This window comes from Tympanuchus pallidicinctus, unplaced genomic scaffold, assembly GCF_026119805.1.
Source record: "Tympanuchus pallidicinctus isolate F22 unplaced genomic scaffold, pur_lepc_1.0 scaffold3, whole genome shotgun sequence".
NCBI classification, from domain to species: Eukaryota; Metazoa; Chordata; class Aves; order Galliformes; family Phasianidae; genus Tympanuchus; species Tympanuchus pallidicinctus.
The window spans coordinates 27,213,054-27,233,641 of NW_026294747.1; the positions used below are offsets into that span (position 1 = coordinate 27,213,054).

A 20,588-nucleotide genomic window follows, 5' to 3' on the forward strand; every position below is an offset into this window, starting at 1 on the left:
CTGCCAGAAAATACATGAGGGAAAAGGAATCTAATATCTGAATTTTAGCTTTTGCCAAGTCAAATGTTTACTTAGGGGTTGGTATCAGTCTCATCTTAGGACCAGAAACTTCAACCTTATGCTTATAAAAAACCCAGCTTTCGTATTGTACTTGTTTTCTCCCACTATTTGCCTTCCCCCACACACACACATTACCTTTGCTGGTGATCCTGTTAGAAAAAGGTACATGCTGCATCAGAGGGCAATGGAAGCAGTGTACTCCTGTGATGCAGCAGCCTCCTAGGGAACCTGAAAACAGAATGCAGGCTTCTGACTTTAAGGCCTTCTGCAACACAGGAGGTCCGTGTTAAATTATCCTTATATAAGATTTTCCATGCCATCAGAAGCCACCCACAATCGATTTTGAGCAAGATCCATAATCTAGGTTTCTTCTACGTCAAAAGGAACACCTATTGCCAGCAAAACCATCACAGAATTACATGCATTTCCAAGCTTGGGGGCGGGATGGGTAGGAGGGGCGCAGAAATCAATAGCCTTGGAAATCACAATGGCCATAGCACAGTTTTAAGCAAGTCAAAAGCCACTGGGAGAGATTAAATATAGATTTCTATAACAAACACTTCTACAGTCTCTTTCCTGCCTAGTATCATTAACTCTGCTTGTGGCTAACTGTGATCAAAATCACAGCAACCTTGCTACTCTTTTCAGAAAAGGAGGCTTTTATGGAGAAAAACAAAATTCAGGGCTTTGAGGTCTTCTGTTCATTTTTTACTATGCGGAACTTGGGATGTCCTATGCATTTTAGTATTACCTGAATCTATAGCTGAACACAGTGTTCCCACTGCACTCTAGGGCACGAAAAAGCAAAACACTGAGAACAAAGGAAGGTCAGAGACACCAGCAGCTGTGTGAGTGACACCAATGCACGCACACAGGAGTGCAATGGCCAAAATGACTGCATATGACACCTGCCCTCTGCAAAGGGTAAAGAAGGCTGAGAGAGAGAGGCTAGTACTTTATAGGGCAGAAGTCAGCTTTCACATGTTCTCTTCTGAAGTCTGCGCTCAGCCCTGCAGTTCCAATATTAAATTTCACTAACAAGGGAGGAGAGGCACTATCCCTTCTTGCTTAAAAACCATTAAGTTTTGCCTCAGAAAGTCTGACTTCCGCCCTCATATTTGTCAAATATATAATAATAAAAGGATATTTTTTTCATTTGTAAATTAAAAAGGAGCTTCAGGCGTTACAGATGCCCCCAAGCTGCTCTATCATGGTCTGAACTCATCTGAACTCCTCATTGCTTTGTTTCTTATCACTGCATGTAGACTAGAGATGAAAAAGAGAAGCCAAAGCCTACAGCCCTGGGAGAAGCAGATCTATTCTGCAGGGTATCAAGAGGACTATATCTACGACAACAGGCATGCCGCCATCCACTAAAAGGAGAAAGAATCATTTACGTTCCAAATTTCTGTAATCTCGTATGAATAGATGTAAAGCAATTTTTCAGACATTGGTAGGACTTCCCAGGTAGTATTATCTACCTTGAAGTAGTTACTGCCCTTCAGGCATTCAGAAATCCCAGAGTAAAAGCATTTTGGTTTGTTTTCTGAACACCAAGGGTTTGAGTTCTCCAGTCTGATGAAGTCTGAAGAGGAACCATTCCACTTGTTGCAAAAGCGGGTGAGGTCTCGCTCAGAGCTATATGGGAAGAGATGTTCAAATTCACCTTTCCCCAGAGATTCATGCAAATCTTGCTCTGTGGTATAGCTGTCAGTGCATGTTTTCCATCCCAGATAAATACAGTGGTTTATTTAACGCCCACTATCACAAAGTAGCTTAGTTTTCCTTTCTAGGCCAGGTAGCAGTCCTGTATTCTCGAGTCTGGCTCCATCCCACCCTCCCACAGCCACCCACCCACACAAGGTCACAGCCTCACCACACGCCACTCGGTGTGTCAGGGTGGCTGGCACAGCCCTACACAGACAGCTGAAAACTTGGCAACCTTGCAGACAAACAGTGGAAAAAACACAATATAATGAAATCGCACACCACAGTACAAGGCATGCAGCTGCCACACATTACACCCTATTACACTGGAAATAGCCATTAATTGTAGAAGTAAATCCACGTGCAATTTTTATGCAATTAACTTTCAGCTTCTGTAATTTAGCTCTCATTCCAGAGGACTTCAGAGAAGCTTATCCTACGTTACAGAGGGTTATCTATTAAAAAAAAAAAAAAACAGCCAAGTAATCCAACTTCAAGGCTCACCACAGCAATGCCTTCTCCACAGAAATACCAAGGAAAAGAATGCACATAACCTTTTAAAACCTCAAAAGCCCAGACAGTAGCAGCCAGCTGAATATCACCTAAAACATGAAATTGAACAACAAAACTTTTGCAATCTTCTTCTGAGCCTCCTGTTGCTCTCTGGTCAGTAGCAGCGATATTTCACTGGTTAAGAACTCTGTTTCTCCTGGGGGAAGTCCTGATGAGGTGACACTCACCTATTACACACAACCCAAACCATTATGGAAGACACCCAGATTCTCACCTCACAATCAGATCTCCAGAATTTGAGTGCTTGCTCTGCACAGGAAATTGGACCTACAGTACCTCCAGAGGCCCAACTTTTCACAGCCAAAGGCATTCCTCCTCCCCAGGCAGCTAAGCAACATCACCTTTGCTGACAGCTATCACCTGGGCATCAGGAGACTGTTGAGAGTTTTGTCTTCTCCAAAGCACTCAAGACCAACATCTTCCCAAAAGTAGCTTCGCATAGAAGAAACAGGCTAGTTTTAATTAATTATGTTTTCCTGTGTTATTTTTTCCCCCCACATTCCTTCACCACACACTATTGACCTTCAACTGCAATTTGTGGTCCCACCTGAGAGCAGCACCTAGCACACTGCAGATTACATTTCAGCTACAGACACACAGCCCGGGAAACTGACCTGTGGTACACAACATCAGTATGAGTTCATGCAGCATGCTGCTCCATTTCCTGAGGATGCCACAGGCTTTACTAGGCAGGAAGCACACAGAGAAGCTCAGGCAACTACTATACTACATTCATGGTACTGTACTAAGATTCCATTAATGCTTTCTATACTAAGCACATTTCCTAGCCTTCCTCTGTTTTATTTTTCACTTGGAAGCAAGTAAAGACAGCTCTGGAGGCAGAGACTGCTTCTGTTTTCATAGGCACTATCCCTAAAGTACTCAGCATCCAATCCCCGGGTTGCAGGCGAAACATCACATGCTGCTGAGCATACTTACCATGTACTCTATTTGCAATATTGTTACTTCCCTCCCCTGCAAAGGGGAGAGTATTTCCACAGTAGTCTTTCAAACATGACATAGAGCGTAAGAACAATCACCCTCGCAGTGTAAATGTGAAATAGAGTACTGAATTCATGTGCTCATCCCACTATAATTAATGAGTTAAGCCAACTTCAAAAAGCCTGCTTGAAATATCTTATCAGCTGTTCTTCAGCCTCACCCTTCTCCAAAAAAACATTGCCTCAACTTGAAAAACAGGCTGCCTTCTATGCTTACACCAAATTCTACCATCATCACATAAAACAATTGTGGCTTTGTACCCAAAGGAGACAGAGAAGAACTCAAAGATGAGAAAGTCTAAGGTAATAATGAGTCCTAGAGGAAAAAAAAAATCCATTTAGAATTTAATTTTAAACTTAATATTGTTCTTTGTGTCTTGGAGGACAAAAAAAAAAAAGAAGCTGCACTACCCCATAAAATCCACCACCTGTGGGCATTAAATAAAATGAGCACACAGCATGAAGTTCTGAAAGTGAAGAAAGTAACTTTTCAAACTCCTTTGAGGAGCTACAGAGCACCCAGCTACAGCTGTGTAGAATTCAGGATATGCACATACCCTTGTTAAGGCACCGTGTTACACTGCCTAAACTGAGCAGCACAACTGCTCAATGCATTACTCCACAGAGGAATTCTGTATCCCTTTGCTGTAAGTACTAGGAGTCTACTTATTATGCCAGCTATTTAACAAACAAACAAACAAATGTACACATGAAAGAGCAGGAATTGGATACGCTTCAATCAAATGCACAATGCAGGAGGACTATACAATACCAGCTTGCTTTAGCAAATATGATTGCTTGTCAGCAAGTACCTCACAGAAAGTATATCTTCACTTCAGTAAGGATTGACTGGCATCACATTTGGAAAGGCTGCAGTTCATGCAGAATTTCATAAAAAGCAGCATTTCTGATTCAAGCCCTCTTCTTCAGTCAGCATCTACCAACACACCAGTGCACTGCTGGAAATGGTACGAAGGACAGGGCACAGGTGTACACAACAAACAAGGCAACAGAGACTTACAAGAGGCAGCCTAGATCATTTTTGCACCTAGGCTGACAGAGTCCAGAAGAATGCAAGTGCCAACTGTTCAACATTCGGTGGCTCAAAAACTTCAATTTCTTACAACTTCAGTGTTGAGATTCTTTCAGAAGTCTTATGTTGTATACAGACTTCCTTTCCCATCCTCCTGTTCTACTGAAAACTTTATGCAGGGCAGCCTGGTTTTAGCTCAAAAAAACAAAGTTTTTCTGAAGAATCCAGGGATTCATTTAAACAAGGCAAGAGGCACTAACAGATTTCAGGTAACATACCTTTGAAACAGGAGACTTACTACAAGTTTCCACAGCCAGCTGCTTCTGATATGAGTATTTCAAATTGATGAGTTCCTCCCAGATTCTCACTGCCATAAAACTGCCACTCTGCCAACAAAGAGGCAAGTTCTTGTCCCAGAAAGCTCTCTATGTAAGTTACATATCAATAGGTACGACGCTTAAGACAACTGTTTGTTACTTCTTATGACAGATTTGCTGAACTAAAAACATGAACTTTTCATTGAAAAGGCAGACCAGAGAGGATTTGGACAAGTGAAATGAATGGCAGACCAGCTATATTGGTAATTTATTTGAACAGACACAGCAAGGACATTGCTAACACCCATTCACCAGGCTCACCTCCACTTTCACATGACGAGCCCACACTTGTAAAAGAGAAGCAAGCCAACCTAACGCATCCCGTGTGAAGCCAGGTCTCCTCATCGCAACTCATCCTAAGGAACACACTGCCAGGAGCTCAATTTCCTTTCTCCAGTGTGAGGGGAAACATCACTGTCAGGCAGCGCTGGGTTCCAGCCTGCTGCTCAGAGGTGAGCTGAGATACCTGATCATTGCCTGCTTTGACCCAAGCCCTCCCCAGATCCTAAGTGCTAGCAAGGAATGCGACTGGTTGCTAAAACAAAGAGCTGAGGGGCATCAGCCACTGGAAACAGGCTGTGGAAGGCCCCAGCCTTGCACACTGCAAGCTGTTTATCACAAGCAACGTCAGAGCGCCTTCTGCAATGTGTTAGTTAATGATTAAGCTACGCCAATTAAGAACTCTAGCTTCTCAGCAAGGGATAAATACAGATGAAAAACTAAAACCAAAAGTCTGCTCCATAGAACATTGAGGGGCATAGGAGGGAGTGGGGAAAATGTAATTGTCACATCACGGTTTAAGTGAAACAACGTTACTGTACCCAGGATGTGGTGGCTGCGGAAAGCCTGCCTTCCTACTTCTCTAAGAGCAACCTGGAGAGTCATAAGGGCTAACTGGTCTTCAAATTATCGTAAACTGAAAAAAAAGTATACTGAAGGGAAAAAATACATTTAGAATCCAAGCTCCCAGCTAACAAGTAAAGAAACAGGAAGATGAAGTGGAACAGAAAGAAAATACCTGGGAAGAAAAGCAGATCAATTCTTAATATTCTGCCCTTCTCCCTTTATTTTTAGTACCAATGATGACATATGTTCCTGGATTTTCATGCTAGAGAATACTGCTTGAAAAGGAAATGCTAACCAAGAAGAGAGAAACAAAGAGCAACACCAGAAACCAAAGGAGAAACCCAGGTAGACATGAAGAGGTGCACACAAGCACCAGCCCACAACCAGAGCAGACACTGCTACTACATGCACTTGGGCATGAAGCTGCCCATGGTCCAAACTGCTTTAGCAAATGGGAAACAGACATAAAAATGCAGACTAGAGAGCACTCAAGGCCTCATGTGAAACTGAGCAGGATGTGTTCAGAAACACTTTTGCAATCCTCCTTCTGTTCCCAATTCTCGAGATAAAAATAACAGAAGAGGAATTCTGTTTTCTGTACTGCAGCTTCTTCAATCAAGTTCCCTCTCTCTGTCCCACTCGCACACCCCTACACCCACACCATTACAGGATAATTGATTCATACCATAGGAGATGAACAGAATGCTGAAAAGTGATAGAACATGAAAAACCCTAAGTACAGGGCACTCGTTTGCAGGCTATGCCATGCACAAGCTAACTGAGAGTATTAAAAAATAAAAATAAAATAATAATAAAAAAATAAAAATAATAATAAAAAATAAATCACACACACGCCTTTTTATTTTCAGGTCATAAAAACCACACTCACCACCCTGAAAACGAGCATTTCCTGGGACTGAACAACTGATATGTGCATAGTGCCAAGCAAAGGCAGTTACGCCTTGCCACTATTTTGCCCATTCAAAACACCTCACACTTCTTTTATCAGTGATGTATCTTCTAGAGATGGCCAACAGAATCAACCTCAGAAAAATTCCTGTTTGGTGCTTCCTGCAGCAAATGCTTCAATGCAGGCTCACTTCAGAGAGTCACACGGGCTCCTTACCTGCATACAGGCACTAGCAAAAGGTAATTCTGGGCTTTGGACTCCTGCACTAAACACCTTACATCAGTTTCCTCTGAGATGCACCTGATGAAGCCTCTCTTTCTCCTCCTCAGTAGCTTTTCTCACACTTTTTTTTTTCTTTTCTTTAGTTCAACTTATCTAGACATTATACCAGTATAGCCAAAAATTATGCATTTTGAAAAGACAGCAGATTTTTATATTGTCATTTCAGGCCTTTCCAAGCCTCCATTGGAAATAAAACCCCTCCATCAAAATGAATGCTATGAGAACATTGAGCTGACATGCTGCCACGAGCTGAGCAGATGCATTCGGTTTCCATCTTCTGGGGAAGCTCTTTAGCCTGTTTAAATCCTTCCTGTCCCACTGTTACACACTGGTACTAAAGAGGGTCTCAAACCACCCTGCAGAGAGAACAGTCTCTAGTGAAAGACTGCAAACCCCCTTACAAATTCATCAGAAGGGCAGCTCAGCCAGACTCAGGCCAGATTATCCACTGAGGATTGTCACCAACTATCCCCAGGGAACCTGCTATCACAAATAGAGAGTCTCAGCTAGGAGATCTGCTTTTATAAGCACTAGGATGAGCTTCCCCTCAGCTTTATATTGCCACGGAAAGGCTGAAGAGGCTATATCAGTACAATTCAACCCTTCCTTCTTGAGTTGCAAGACATCTTCTAACACCTCTGTCTAACCTCTCACATCAGACCCATTCAGGATCCTCATCACCATTTCCCACCCTCTGCTGCAAACAGAAGGTAGCAAAAAGGTATGGTTGTAGCAGATGATTTTTTTGGTGTTATATTACACATAAAAATGTATTTTGCTCTATACTTAGGCTTCAAAATCTCCTCTACTGCTAAACAGTTCATCTTTAGATGGGGAGGAGATCATTGGCGTAAAATAAAGCAATATGGTTTACGCATACATTCCTCCTAGGAAAACTTAGAGCTCCTTGGACTCATAATCAAAAGCCCATCAGCTTAGAGATGTTTAAAAATATTTGAGAAACAATATTTGTTTGCTCTGCCAACAAAGGAGGAAAGAGACAGAAAGAAAAATAAATTGCGTGTATGTGCCTACTTGCATTTTTTCAGTTACACATCCCAACATGTAGCACAAGATGCCACTGTGATCAAATCCAATATATCTTGCTCCAATTAAGTTATTTTCTCACTTAAAGATATGAAAAACAAAGAAACACACACCTCCATCAAGAAACCTAATTAACTAAAGCATACAAACACTACTCATGTGCACCCAAAAAAAATCTCAAACGATTTAGATGACACTCCCAGTGAGAAACCTTAGAACTCAGCCCTTTGCACTCAAGCTGGCAGTTGCAGGAAGCAAGGCCAGCACAGCACTTAATGCCTCATCACTGCTAGGGGACTGGAGGAAAAAAGGTGGCAGCCTGAGGAATTATCCCTGTTCTGATTAGCATCAGAACAAAGGCTCACATTAGTTCCGTCAGCAGCAGGGCTCCCCAAGAGCTTCGAGTAATAACCTTGTTGAAAGCATTAGAGGGATATTCCTCCATCCCTTCTCCATCTACATCTCATCTCTAAGAGAGAGCGTGGGGGGGAAGGGGGTGGAGCAAGGTCCAAAAAGCAGCTTGATGTTTAATTCTTTGAAGGACAGAGTCTGGCACTGTCTTAGCACTAATTCTGTTCTAGCTTCTCAAGGGTAGCATCTGGGAGCAGATATGGGGAAAACAAGAGAAAAAACCAACCACAAGCAGAACGCATTTTCTGTTCTTTGAAAAAGATTGAATAGTACAGGTGGCTTATCATGCAAGGTTAACTCTGGAAGGCAAGAGTTCAACAGTCTCTGTAACAAAGCCAAGAAGTGGTAATGGCATGAAGAACACAAAAGAAAAAGAAACATCACGTGGTACACAAGCACCATAAAAAAGTCGGAGGTATCAGGAAAAAGGATGAAGCATAGTTATAAAATTTTAATAAAATATTTTGGAATAGCTTTCAAAAGAAGAACCAACACTAGCAGCAGTGGATGTCTCATTACAGCAGGAAAAAAAATATGGAAGGCAGCACATTCTGACAACTCTGGAGAAAAATCTCTGGTATATGGACAAAACACACACATCTAAAAAGCAAAGAAATGAAAGTAACCACCTTAGCTTTCATCTTACCTGGTGTTGGCAGAAGCTAGCATACAGCAGTCGTTGTTAGTACAATAGAAGTGATGATTCAGTGGTGGTAGGTTGATTTGCACACCTAGAATGCACAAAAAAAAAAAAAAAAGATAAGGGCATTACCACATAAACGAGCCACTAGGCTGAGGGGAAAAAATGTTCCATTATGTTTTTAGAACACAGGCATACAGATATGCTTCAGATACATGCATTACCTGCTGAATTCATACCTGGGTTTGAGACAAAGAATGTTCAGAACTACCCTCACACACTCCATTTGGAAATCTCAAGTATAGAAATAGAAAAGCTCTCAGTTTCAAACATAACAGAGAATTACTGCAGAAGATTTTCAGCAGAAATCAAGCTTTATGATTTTTTTTGAGACAAATTTCTGAGAAGTAATTCAAAATATGCAAACTAGAACTGCATCAATTCCAGCTATCCAATACACACACCCACTTGTACAAGTGAAAAAAGCTAGGGGCCATAAATCTTGCACACTTCCCTAACAAGCATAGGAGAAAGAATATTTACTTCTTTGCATCAGAAATCAGGGGTGCATTTTAACAGTCTTATCTCCCCTATCCTTTTATTTTAGCATTAATACTAGAAGTTCAAAGACTTGAGAAGATGGCTACTAGTAAGATCACCACGTAACTTTCTCCAGCTTGGTTGGAAAGCACAGCAACTGAGAACTGAGCAAGCAGAGTATCAAAAAGAAAGTAAAAGCTGTGCAGAAGAGGGAATTTCTGGCTTGCCCACTTAAGGATCTTGCTGTTAAACATTTAAATAACACCACATTTCAGTATTTAACTACACGGTGACTTTCTGACTCCCAGAATATGCAAGTCCTTCAAGACACTCATACAGCAAACCAGAAGCAGACTTGAAATGAGGTTTCCACAGCTAACGAAATGAGAAGCAAACCCAGCGAGCTTCTCTTGTCTGTTACTCAAATAGCCACATGTTTATCAAAACACACATCCCCGACTGTACAGTCCTGCCACCCATACCTACAAAGAAGCCTTTGGTGGGTCTCTATCAGCAGAGTTGTATGCATGGTTTTATAGTCTCCGCTCACAAATCCTACGATGAGTCTCCAGCATATTTTTGTTGCACATCACAGAAACAGCTTACAGTACTTCAGGATCACACAGCTCTTGAAGGAGTTGTAATTAACATCAGCACACCTAACTAGGTCTAACAACATGCCTTACAAGAGCAATCGGCACAAATGGTCTCCAACACCCAAAGGAGATTCTGGCAGATCCTACAATATAACTGCATTAGAGCAGGCTGCCTCAGTATTGCTTAAGAGTTTGAGAAGTTATTTGCTAAGTGAAAACAAACAAACCCACAGCAACGTTAAACGGGTAAAGGACATTCCAGCGTTTCACCAATCTATACATTTAGAACTATAAATACAAGTTACAGCCCCTTTCAGAACAAGCTGCCTTAGCAACTACTGCTGGAAACCCGAGACAAGGTACACATTTATCTACTGAAAGGTCTGTGTTTTTGTACAGCATAAGAACATCACTCTCACAACATCTCACACAGAAATAAAATTATATAAAAGAAAACTACCACCAGAATCTCCCTGTTACAACTTATGCTCTCTTACAGCCCTAATGCAATTTTATTTGAAATTTTCTTTGCTCATCTTCACTCCTGTACAAGATTCAAACTTCGGTTTGCTCAGAGACAGCTTCACTTCTAATTCACTTTATTATAAAACCCCATTAAAGCAACGCAAGGGACAACGAGGAGCAGCAGCAAACCACAGAAACGTTAATCTACAAACTGACAGGAAAATGAGTTCAGAGAAAGCATAAACAGCGTTAAAGTTTTCAAAATGGTTCTGGATCTTTTATTAAGCATAAGCAAAGGACAGAGACACAGAACTTTCATACCAGTTCTCTTCCAAGGAGGAAGTTAAATGTGGCTCATCTCAGCCTAGCAGGTTCGAGGGAAAGCCATCCTCATAACAAGCAAGTTTACATTGCTGGACTGAAAGCCTTTCTGGTTCGCAGCATCAACACGATGCAGTGCTCTCCTCTGCCCTGTGCTCTACCAACTCTAAAAGCTGCATTTACCTTGCCTAAAGGTTACAGCTGCAGAGGGGACAAACTCCTTTTCCAGTTAATGCTTGCTTGCAACAGGAAAGCGAATTTACGGCTGAGTGGGCTGGTTGCCAGGATAGCAGTTTCCCTTAGGGAATCACCAGAATGACACGAGACACATTGATCCTTTTTGCTGTGGAGAAGGTTCCCACTGCATGCTCCACTTCCAGAGCCTGTCCATTGTTCAACACTCCAGCAGAGAGAGCCAGGAGGTGGGGGAAGGGGCAGCTGGAGCTAAGGGGAAGAGTCCTGCACCTCTAACTTCTGGTCCTGAAGCTCCTCAGTAGTATGCAATTTCTGTACACAAGTATCACTGGTTTAAAATAAGCTGGAAAGCAAACAGCAGACCAGATTGCACTGGTCTTTGGGAACCTTCAAAAGAAAAACGAGTGCACGGGTCAGCCTGGAAGCTCCAAGTTCCCAAAGAGTACTCAGTGCATTACCATCAGAAACATCCTCTTACCCTCACTATTTTCATTTTGCAAACATCCTGCTTGCAAGCTGCCCAGAGCTAGCCGGGTGAGAACACTGAGCTTCCTGTGAGAGAACACTGGTTTCCATTGCTTTGTACCAAAACAAACAGCAAACCAATGCTGGGCGCAAATATTTCTTGCTGCATACAAAAGCTCACTTCCTAGAATTTATAAAAAGCATTCTCACTGGTTAAGTTTAAGATCAACTTTCGCAACTGCTCAGCAAACAAGCCTGCTTGCAGAATGAAAGATCCGGTCTGCATAACTACAGAAAGGCAAAGCCTGGTCAACAACAGGGGTTCTGAAATACAGAGAGCGCTTCATCTGCTCCTAAATTCCTGCGTTGGGGATCAAATCGTTACATCTGAAGCAATTCCATTGGTACCCAACACAGCTTCAAAACTGAGATCAAACACGTATTGACGGCATTTTGAAAGATGTGATGTTTGTCATGATGGTTGGATAAACATAATTACGAACTACTGTACTTCTGGCAAGAGAAATCTGCTGTAACCAATACCACATTACGAGCAAACATCTTTGCTACAGATGGGATAGGGCTTCCTTTTTCCTGTCCTCAGAGATGCCTGTGTGCTTCTATTTACCTACTCCCAAAGTAGAAGGGAACCCCTGCTGCCCCTAGCCCCTCCGTCAAGCAGAGCAGGCCCAGCCCTGCCACAGAAGGCTCCCTTGCCCCCAGCTCAGCCCCCCGCTGAGGTCAGCCAGCTCCAGCAGTCCACAGGGGCTGAGGGAGACCCAGTGCCAAGTGGAATGCAGGGGAAAGCAGGAGGAATGCTGGGGAATGCTTGCATGCAATTGACCTGTCATGCAGGCACTTGCGGGCTTCTCTGGGAGGAACGCAGATCAGCAAGAACAAACACAAAGGAAGAAAGGAGGGAAAAAAAGACCCAGGTTCTGGGCGCATAAGTCAGACTCTACTGACCTGACAAAGGCCAGCAGTTCACATCTGTTTCTCACAAAAGCAGAACAAGTGAGAGATGTGTTCGGGTGGCAAGGAAGTGGGTAGGCACAGCATGAACAAGCACATTGATAAGAAGGAGAAGTGATGTAACAGGAACAGCCCCAGACACAGAAACCCATGTCTGCAGCTAAGGTTGCACAGCTGAGGTTAAGACTGCTGCAGATTGCTCTCACTGCAAGATAAGGCCGTTCTACAGGCAGGAACAGAATAGCTGTAAAAAAGCGTGATCAGAAGGCAGAGCTAATCCTGTCAGAGCCGCTGCAGCGGCAGTAAGCACTGCTGGCTGTCTCCCCAGCAGCTCCTGCCAGATCGAGCAGCCGTGTCAGCCCACCTTCACCACTGCACTAAGCATAAACTCTGCCGGTAACTGCGTGCAAACTGCAGGGACTCAGCCAAGTGGGCGACCCGAGGATACCCCCGCTCTCCTCATAGACCACAGGTGGCCAATTTGCATGACAAGCAGTGAGGTGACAGAACCAGAGCCTCTGCTGCCGAGAAAGTGCAAAACCGTAGAACAGCGGCTGGGAAATGTCAGACTCCCGATCAGTGCTTTCCCAGACCTCACCAAAACATCTGCATATGAAAAAACCTTTGAAAGCAGCAACACGAGGACAACTGGATTTTCACAGCGCCTTTTAAGGTGAGGTTATAACTTCCTTATCATGTGCTACTTTGCTCTACAAGGAGATGCAACGCTCCAACAGCACGCAGCAACGAGAAACCCCTTAGATTTTACCAAATTTGCTAGATGAGGTGACAGCCCCTCCAGCCATGTAAAGGCTCCCCTCTACAGAAACAAGCCTTCCTACCGTCAGCAGCACTCTGTCTCCCGGCCGTTTGTAAAACACCCGTTTACATAACAGGACAAACGGATCGTGGAGGGCAGGTGAATCTCCAAACAGGAGAGAAGTTTATGTTCTTCTCAAAGTTTTGCTCGTCATCAGAAGTCACAAAAAGACAGGTGCCACAGCAGCAGTCGACCACAGAACCCTGCGCTGAAATAAAGGGACAGACACACCGTGGCACGTAATGAAGAGCCGGCAGAAGGGCAGAGATTTACGATAAGACACCTGAGGAGGAGTTGAAGAATGAAATCAGCGATAAACCACAGCCACAGAAGCACCGATCCTCACGGCATCGGCGTTTAATATGCAAACCGCCCTGCGCTGAGGCATTTCGCCTCTCTTTGATGTATGCAGACAAGTTCTAACTGGAGGTGCAGGACGGGAGAGTCCCCTCCGCCCATTATCTCTGCTGCCTATCGCTGCTCCTGCACAGAGGGGAAAAAGAGACAGAACAACAAGGAAAAAAAGTGTGAAAAAATCGTTATTACTGCAGGAGAGAGGCAGCGTGCTGCCGACTGTGAGGCAGGGCGCGGGCGGCAGGCTGCTGCCCGGTGTCTGCAGCCCAGCAGAACAGAGAGACGAGCTGAAGGCAGGGCACACGGCAAAGGCGTTCCGAAGGCGCGGTAGGAATCGCGGAGCTCGCAGCCCCCTCCGAGGAACTTTCGCTCCCATTGTTCTCACAGAGCAGCCCCAGAAAGCTCCGGGCTCGCGGTGACAATGCGTGCCGCTGCCAGGAGCAGCACCATTACATAACAGCGCCGACGGGAACACGCACAAAGGCACAGGGAGAGGCGGGCGGGCAGACGGCTGCCCTCCTTCCCCGACCCGCCGAGCTCCCGAACACCGCCGGCATAACTCCGGCACCCTCCCACCCTCCTCCGCCTCCCGCACCGCGATCGGCTCACGCACGACACAAACCTCGCCAACTACCGTATTTACGCGAACCCACCGCCGACCAGACCCGACGCACCACCGCACTTTTCCACCTCTTCCTCCCGTCGCCTCTCCCTCCCGGGTGCGCCTCCCACACCCCGCCCTCCGGTTCCCGCCTTCTCCTTTCGGCTGCTCACCGGCCGGAGGGGCGGCGGGGCGCGGGCAACGGTGCGGCAGCGCGGGGCTGAAGGTCGGCGGCCTCGCGCCCCGGCCGGCGCCGCCGTCTTGCCCGCCCCCAACAGCCCGCGCGCCGCGCTCCAGGCCCCGCCCCGCGCGCCGCCGGCCGGAGGCGCGCGGGGCGGGGCCTGGAGAGCGGCGCGCGAGCCTTAAAGGGGCCGCGCGCCCTTATCCACCCCATCCGCGTCGCTCTGCTACAGCCCGCTCGCAGCTCAGCGTCGGGCCGGCACCGTCCGGGCCGCCATCGCCCTCTGGCGGCTGCACAGGGATAAGAAAAACGTGTCAGCAGAGAAACTGCAGGCATTACTCTATCATTAAGAAGTATTCTTGATGAAGTTTACCCCTCGGTGTGATTTTGGATGTATTCAAGGCAATCTTAGAAGCTTGGGGTCTTGTAAACTGGTGTGAAAACAGCAGGGGCAGCTCCACCTTGGATGACTGCATTGCTGGGTGTGCAATGTGGCTGTCCACAGTGAGCGTGGTACTTGTTTTTCACCAGCTAAACACTTTGCCTTTCTCCTCAGGCCGTGCTTTACGTCCTTCAGGCTGAGTGCAACCCGCTGAACACATGGCTGTCCAGCTAACAAAGCAAGGGAGGGGCCAGCTCCCAGCTTCTGACCCCTCTCTCTGCCCTTCGTTCCTGGATAGAGCAGCAGCAAGGAGAGAATCTCTTCTTTTTGCCTCCAAGCTCCTTGGCACAGCACTGTAGGCAATTTGGGAATGCACAATTGGCTCAAACTGAGAGTAGGGCATTAAATTCTATACCCCAGAAAACTACATTTCGGTGAGGCTTCTGACAGAGGAAAAAGGATGGAATATTGATATAGTTGCTCTGAAAATATGACAGCAGTATGCCACGGTCAAGGTAGAAATCCTACAGGAAGAGAAAGAAGCCCTTAGTATTGAGCTCATCAATGCCTCAGATTAATTAAAACTGAAGTATTTTTAAATCTCCACTCTTAATCTTTGGTTACACTTTGCATTTTGCTCCCCTTGAAGAACGTCACCAGGATTTCACTATTCTTCAGTAGTTTCACATAGTAATTTCCAGGCTGTGCTACAATAAATTGCACAGCTTGAAAGCTGAAACAGCATGGAACTCAAAACCAATGGTTTTCAATTAAATGGATGGAACATAACTGAATTTGAGTTTTGGCTTGAAAATGTAACCAGAGTTAGCATGTGTTATTGTTGTTGATTTTACATTCAGTAGCACTTGCTCATTGGAGATGATTATGGGTCAATGCTTGCTACTGATTCAAAAATAATGGGGATCCAGTGGTGGTTCAGACCCTTATCAGGGATCAGAAAACTCTTGAGCTGGGGCTGAAAACTGCTATCACAAAGGCATTCCGTGCCCAAACCCAACTGCCAGACAGCCCTTTTAACACATGGTACAGTGAGGTCTGTCCAAGCTGGGTTTTGGTGAACTCTGAAAATAATTAAATTCTACAGAAAAGTTTGATTTTACTTTGATGAGAAAAGCAAACCACTGCATTTCTGTACGGACATTAGGGCTCATGGAGATGCAGTTTGCAATACTAGCTTATGAAGTCTGCTCAGACCACTCCAAAGGTATACTCTGAGCTCTCACATAACACAGACCTTTTGACATCCTCATGCTGATTTCTGAATAATTTATGTATTTGTTTATCACAACCTCAGTTTGCTTTGTGACCCTGGGGTAATCCTCCATGATTCACCGTGTTCAAGGGCCTCATAACGCTCCTATGAGCGTGAGCTGCCCACTACAAGCTGAACCTGACTAGGACAACTGTGTGCCTGACGGTCAGCATCAACATCATCTCTGATTTGGTTTGGTCCAAAACATGCCAATATTCTAATTTCTTCAAAAACAGCTGCTGGCAATGGAACATCCTCAAAAACAAACACAACTTACTCTCACAGCTATTCTTGTTTCCATGGAAATACACATTGACAGGGCTTTTTCTTTGATTTTCAATATTCTATCTGCCAGTCTTCCATATTTTCTCAGACTACTCTGGTAGCTGCATAGATTGTACCCGAATACAAAGACTGCTGCAAGTGTGCCAAATATGCACAAAGCCAAATAGACAGCTGCTAGGCACATCCCCAGGAAAGAAGCAGTACGATGCTCATTAAGGTGCTTCCTTGATCAGAGAAGAGACACCAACCAGCACACCCAACAAGATGAATGCTAATAACAGCTCGCCATCAGCACAGTCACATGTTAGCCTTAGACTCCAGCTTTACATTAGAGGGAAGGACATTGTATTTGCAGTGCAAGTCTGTCCCCAGTGACTGCCAAACCTTTTGCTTCTGGATCTGGCTCTGCATTGTCTCTCACCATATGTCCCTGTTTCCAGCTACCTCCTCATGCCTTATCTCTTCTCTGTGTGCATTTTCTATGCATCTGCCCAGCAAGAGGCACCATTTCTCCAGAGACTCAGTGAAATGGCTGAGGGACAGCCACAGATGATAGCATGAAGTAGAGCCTCTGGGCTATGAGCGGTCAGTTTTCTTCCTCAGCTTCGGGCAGTTTGTTTGCAAAAGCTTGGCAGGGGCTGCAGAAAAGGGCCGGCCACCCATGGGAGGAGGGAGGCATTGCCTGCATCTCACAGGTAGGCAGCTTGTGCAGGAGGAAAGCAAGAAGCAGGAAGCGACAGAACAAGAGGTTGAGCACAGGAAAGGATAAAAGGAGTCGAGACTGAAGTATCCCAGAGAAGGATTTTGGCTTTTGTCAGGCTATTGCACCAGCACTGCGGCGTGTTGGGTTTCAGGCCAAACCAGGTCTCATAGGACTTCATGTTCAGCATTAGGCCTTAGACTCAGTGCCTCATGGAAGTCTTAAAATGGTTCATCAAGCTTCCCACTGACAGGGAAAGGCTGTGTTGTGAGGCTCTGGTGAGCCTGCAAGTGCTGCGGGGGCTGCCCCTGGCAGGGAAGACACGTGTGGCTCACAACAGTTAGATCAGGGTCCTCCCAGCAACAGTGTAAACAGCATGAGAAAGAGAACGCAGAAATTGCAAAACAGATGGAGACAGGAGTCAACCTGGAAAACTTTTGCTTGTTGCTATTTAGCAAGGAGGAAATAATTCACCAGCTCACATTCCCATGGTGGAGGGAGAAACAGTTCTAAAAAGTCAAATTGTTAAAGTCGAAGCCAAAGCCTCGTTAGAAGAGCTAGCCAACTGTAGAAGGGGAGATGCAAGAGAGAAGGAAGGCAGTGCACAGGCACCAGGGCAGCATGCACAGTCCCCCTATGCCAGGACACACAGAGGCAAATGCTCGACAGAAGCCCCAGCTCAGCCCAGCAGCAGCAGCCACGGGAGGACTGACGCTCTGGAACGAGTTCAGAATGAGGGTAATAGCTGCTTGTGCAACCACAAGCAATTGGTTTACAATGAGGATATGTTTTCCTTGGCTCTGAGGGAATTTGGAAACGGTTTACAAACATTTGTAAGGCATAAGCTCAAGCAGGAGAGAACTGTCTAGCCAAAAAAAGGCAAATTACTTTTGAGAGAAGATAAAACAGTAAAGAAAAACTGAAGCAGAATGTTAACTAATAACATTTCACCAAAGGGCTTTCACAGGTTGTGAAACTGCTCTTCCAAGCAGACTGGGGGAAAACCCAGGTACAGGCAGTTCTAGAGCCAGACTGGGAAGGATTAATTAATACATGTGAGTGGAGAGCATACAGAAGAACTCATTGACTTGAAACAAATATTTCCATCTACATAATCCATAGGCATGATTTCCCACTGTCCTGCATCTCTTGCTATCATTAGCAGTGATGCAAACAAAGAAACTGTTTATCAAAGGAGGAGGGTAACCCTATGGTACTGCTCAGCCTATGTGCATAGATTTCTCTCATTTCCAGCCAAAAGAGAATTAGGGTTTAAATTGGTGTAGGGGAAAATGACGCATTAGCAGCGAACCTCTTTGGCTCCTCCAGAGGGCACCTCCTACCCCATCCCAAGTTTCCCTTAGTCTTGATGAGATGGGGATATGACTTCAGTGTTTTGATAGCATATGCCTCCAAAAGTCATACCCAGCTACTTCTCAAGCTGTCTGACAAGCCCCCTTCCTACTGCATTTGGGTGGCTGCCTATGGGAGTCCATAAGATCTACACAGAAACCTGAAAGGTAAGGTTCAGCTACAGCCTCATTCCAAGCTGAAACAGCAATCTGCCAAAAGCCCTAGGAAACCCATGCTTCACCAGGCACACACTTGCCAGCTAATAAGTTTCCACAAAGAGTGCAGCAGCGGCTTGACAACGGCTGTGCTGCAACTCCTGTTCGTGGTCAGCACCTTCAGCAGTGAGCCAGGCTCTTCTGACAGCAGAAAGCTGCTCCCTGGCCCAAGGATGTTCACATAACTAATTACCAGGCTTTATAACCACCCCCTACAGACTATGATGATGACGAATGAATTAGATTACATAAGTCAATACGGTTCATTGGTGCAGTTTGCCCACTCAATACATCCTCACTGTGCGCATCCATCAGTGTGGAGGATGACACGGATTCAAAGTCTTTTCTCATACTAAATGGAACCACCACCTACCTGCAGCTCTCTAGCTTCTCCCAGGGACTCCCTGGGCCTTTCCTGGGTCTTTCTCTCACTCTCTGTCATTGTCCTGGATCATCCTCGAAGCTCTTTGGTGACTGCCTTGTCCTTCCTTACTGAAACAAAGCAGATTAAGCTGCATCTATAATCTATACTGGCTACATGATAAATTGCTGAAAAGCACTAAGGTCACAATGCAGTGCCTAACAAACGTTCACTACTGTTTTCCTCTGCCTGACAAAAACAGAGTTGTTCCACTGTGTGGCACAGCTGCTCTGCACTCCACAACAGGCAGTGATTCCCTCTCTGCTGAATGATATTTCTAGGGCAAGGCATTTTCAGTGGCTGTTGAGATCTGGACGCCTACAGAAATTCTGAATCTACCACAGTAACTGCAGCCAGCCTGTTCCAAGCGGGTACCTGGAAAGCTGTACTGCACTGCCTGCAACACTGCTCCAGTTCCCTCCTTCTCAGACCTGACATATCCCTGCAGCAAGTAGTAGCTTGCATTAGCACTAAGGGGAATAGGGGTGCATAGCTGTAAAGTGCTTTGTGCTGAAATTTGAGTGCCGTGCCGTTCTGACACAGATTCCCAGCGGCCCCAAGCAGGCCACTTTCATCTCCTGCGGCTGTTTGCCATCTGCAAAACTGGGCTAGCATCCTTCCTCTTTGCAACTCTCTCATATCGACCGTAAACACGGATGGGCTTCTCTGCGCGCGAGCACTGCGCAAAATAAGAGGCACGACTCAGAAAGAACCCCACACTGCGAGAAGGACGCCTGCACAGAAGGACACGGGGCCGGCGGGTGCACGGCGGGACCGCCGCCTTGAGCGGCAGCGGCGCCGCCCGGCCCGGGCCCGACGCGGGGGCTTCGGGGCGGGTCCCCCGCGCCCGCCTCCGCCCGCCCTCGCTCGGGAGCGCGGCTTGGCGGGGCTGCGGCGGGGCTGCGGCGGGCGGCGCGGGGCCACGCAGCCTGCGGGCGGCCGCCGTGCCCGCCGCCGCCCCGCGGGTGCCATGGAGGAGCCGCCGCCGCCGCCGCCGCCTGCGGCCACCTGATCCCCGCGGCTGCCGCCTCCGAGACAAAGCGCGGGGCTGCCCGCCGCGCCCGCCCGGTGAGTGCCGCCCGCGGCTCGGACGCGCCCCCCTCCTCCCGTTCGCGGCCCGAGCACCCCCGCCCCAAATACCCCTCACCCCAAACACTTCCGCCCCAAACGCACTGCCGCGGTTCAGCCCCGCGCTCCGAGCATCCTCGCTCACAGCACCAATACCCCCCTCCCGCCCAGTCGAACTCCCCTGTCCGCAGCCCGGGCGGCGGTCCCAGCGCCCCGACCCGCAGCCACGCACCCCTCGCGCACGGGAGAACCGGAGGGATGGGTGCGGGGCTGCCCTCTCGCCCCGTGCGCCCCAGAGACCCCCCGCGTCCGCAGCCCGTACCCTCCAGACACCCCCACGGAGGGTCGCAAAACACCACCGCTACCAGCCGCCCCGTGCTCCCCAATCCCACCCCACCAAAGCTCCCCGGGCACCGAACTCCCGCCCCTGCTCGGCCGCTCCATCCGTCCGTAGCACCGTGCCGGAGGGACAAAGAGGACCGCAGGCTCACCCG

At 46.7% G+C, this 20,588-nt stretch overlaps 1 protein-coding gene across 4 annotated transcripts in view; it reads right to left on the reverse strand.

Moving 5' to 3' along the window:
- The window catches only part of SUSD6 (sushi domain containing 6), a 76,516-nt gene extending 62,029 nt beyond the window's left edge, over nt 1-14,487 (reverse strand). Inside the window, exons 1-2 of one of the 4 annotated variants that reach the window (XM_052693104.1) lie at nt 14,390-14,487; nt 8,894-8,978 (exon numbers count right to left, since the gene is read on the reverse strand). The gene's annotated coding sequence lies outside the window, so the exon portion shown is untranslated. Of the gene's footprint in view, nt 1-8,893; nt 8,979-14,237 lie in introns of all 4 variants that reach the window. The other 3 variants (XM_052693103.1, XM_052693102.1, XM_052693105.1) reach the window with 3 other exon arrangements.
- Nucleotides 14,488-20,588: the final 6,101 nt, after the last annotated feature.